The following is a 3182-nucleotide window of genomic DNA, read 5'->3' on the forward strand; positions in this document are numbered from 1 at the left end:
CCCGGGCCAGTGCTCCTCTGAGTGTTGGTCCAAACTAGAGTCCTGTGCAGCGCCCCTCGGGGAAACTCGAGGTTTGGTTTTAGTTGTATGGAGAGCTCATCTGAGTGTGCCCTGAGAACGAGATATGTGCAGCTCCTATCGGGATTTGTCCGCACATTCATGCGGTGTTGCTGGTCTTGTTTTAACCTGTCGAAGTGTCTTGAAGAACCGAGGTACCGAGTCTGATCGGAACGTCTCGGGAGGAGGTCTATTCCTTCGTTGACCGTGAGAGCTTGTCATGGGCTAAGTTGGGACTCCCCTGCGGGGATTTGAACTTTCGAAAGCCGTGCTCGCGGTTATGGGCAGATGGGAATTTGTTAATGTCCGGTTGTAGATAACTTGAACCATAACTTAATTAAAATGAATCAACCGTGTGAGTTACCGTGATGGTCTCTTCTCGGCGGAGTCTGGGAAGTGAACACGGTGTTGGAGTAATGCTTGCGCAGGTTGTCCTCTAGTTTCTTGCTCGCGCTTTGCCTCCTCTTCTTGCTCTCTTTTGCGAATAGGATAGCCACCATATTTGCTAGTCGCTTGCTGCAGCTCCACTTATTTACCTTGCCCTACCTATAAGCTTAAATAGTCTTGATTGCGAGGGTGCGAGATTGCTGAGTCCCTGTGGCTCACAGATTACTATTACACCAGATGCAGGGCCTGATGATTCCGCTCCAGGTGACGCGCTTGAGCTCAAGTGGGAGTTCGACGAGGACTCTCAATGATACTATGTTTCTTTCCCTGATGATCAGTAGTGGTGCCCAATTGGGGGTGATCAGGACCGTGTCGCATGTTGGGTTATCTTTTATTTTGGCGCCGTAGTCGGGCCATGAGTGTTTGAATGACGTAATGTTATTTATGTACTTGATTGACGTGCCGAGTGTAAGCCAACTATGTTATCTCCCCTTTTATTATCTATATATTACATGGGATGTTGTGAAGATTGCCAAACATGTGACATATGCCTTCAATGCGATTATGTCTCTAAGTCGGGCCTCGACACGTGGGAGCTATAGTCGCATCGAGGGTGTTACAAGTTGGTAATCAGAGCCTTCCCCGACCTTAGGAGCCCCATTGCTTGATCGTTTTTAGCGGCCGAGTTGTGTCTAGAAAAATGTTTTGAGTCATTTAGGAATTATATATCAGAGAGTTTAGGAATTCTTTTTACTTCCCAGTCTCCTCATCGCTCTGGTAAGGCATCCTGACGTACAGTTTTGACTCTTCTCTTCTCAAATTTCACTAAAAAAATTTAGGATCACGTGGGTATCTTGGAATCGTTCCGATGGTTTTATGACGAGAACATTGTCTTGGTGCCTCCTGTCAGGGGTTTTGTGGAAGTGTCCTGGGGAGTTGAGCTCTGAGGTGTTGTCGTCATAATTTTATCGTTGCAGTTCTGGAATACCTGAGTTTAGTACGCCGACATCGAAAATCTCTTTTATGCAGTTCGTTGGTGAGATAACCTCGACGCCACCCAGTACTGGGGCGGGAGTTCGGGAGTATCGCCATAACTTGTATAACGGATGCTTTTCGAAGGTTGAGGTAGATGGTTTCCGAAGTTTTTCTCGGTTATGTGTTGAAGGATGGATACAGCTGGATGTAGGATTTGCTAGATTTGGGTGAGATATTATACTTCCCCTGTATCCCCAACACCTGATTGCATAACCGGAAAGGTTCGGGAGTTTCATAGCTGGGGATTCTAGTAGCTCTAGTTCTTCTTGCACGGATATTTGGTTTGAGATTGGGATTTCTTACCGAGTATTCGTTCTTGATCCGTACCTTGTTGATTTATTTCTCTACCTGAATTCTGCGTGGCTTCTCAATTTATGGATATGTGACCATTTCAAGAGGAATGCATTCGTTCATTTTGTTCGGATGTGAAGACTATATGTTGCAATTTTCATTCCGTTGGATTCAGCTTCATTTTATCTGTCTATGTGCTAACGGTGGTCAACCTCTTTAGGATGGCTCCCACTAAGAGCACCAATCAGAATCAGAATCAAGATCCGCCACCACCTCCTCCTCCTCCAGAGGCATGGCAAGCTGCGATGGCCGCAACCAATGCAAACACACAGTTGATCATGCAAATTCTCCAAGAGCGCAATCAAGGCAACCAGGGGAACCAAGGCAACAATCAGAATCACTTTGCTACACTCAATCAGTTCCTTGCTAACGGGCCAAAGACTTTCAACAATTGTGTTGAGGCAGCCGACGCTGACGATTGGCTCGTGGATCTGTGCAAGCATTTCGAGTGCAGTAACGTCAGGCCTAAGGACTTTGTCAAGTTCGCTTCCTTCCAACTCAAAGATCAAGCTGCAGAATGGTTCCAGCAGTACAAGGACTCCAGAGGTGGACGTGTGATTACTTGGGCTGAATTCCGTCAAGATTTCAGAGCTCACCATATCCCTCAGAGCGTGGTTGAAAGCAAGCGTGAGGAATTCCGCAACCTGAAGCAAGGCTCTTTGTCTGTCTACGACTACAACAAGTTGTTCCAGAAGCTCGCCCGCTTTGCCAAGCAGGACGTCCCTGATGAGAAGAGCATGATATACCATTTCAGGGGTGGTCTCAGAGAAGAAATTCAGCTAGCTCTTGTTCTCTTTGAGCCCTTGAGGTACGATGAGTTCTACAACATGGCATTGAAGCAAGAGGCCGCTCAACTGAGGTGTGATGCTTCCAAGAAGCGAGTCAGAGACACTACTCCTTCTTCCTCTACTCAAGTGGCCAAGCAGCAGAAGTATTGGCTTCCTCCTCATCAGTTCCGTCAACCGTATCAGCAGAAGAGCAAAGGTGGCAGTGGATCTTCCCACCCACCCAACCCTGGCTTTCAGAACAAGACTTCGTCTCAAGCTCCAAGATCGAGTGCTCCGTATCACCGTCCGCTTCCAGAGGTCACGTGTAACAAGTGCCAATAGAAGGGTCACTATGCCAACAAGTGTCTCAACCAGAGGCATCTTCCTCCTCCTCCTCCTGTCAGATCGGCAAGTACAGCTGTGGTCAAGCATAACCCCAAGCACGACAAGGTCAACTTGATGAACGCAGCTCAGGCAGAGGATTCGTCAGATGTCATCATGGGTAACCTTCCTGTTAACAATGTCCATGCAAAAGTTCTTTTTGACACTGGTGCATCGCATTGTTTCATTTCCAAACCTTTTGCA

Source organism: Triticum aestivum, chromosome 6A (genome assembly GCF_018294505.1).
Source record: "Triticum aestivum cultivar Chinese Spring chromosome 6A, IWGSC CS RefSeq v2.1, whole genome shotgun sequence".
NCBI classification, from domain to species: Eukaryota; Viridiplantae; Streptophyta; class Magnoliopsida; order Poales; family Poaceae; genus Triticum; species Triticum aestivum.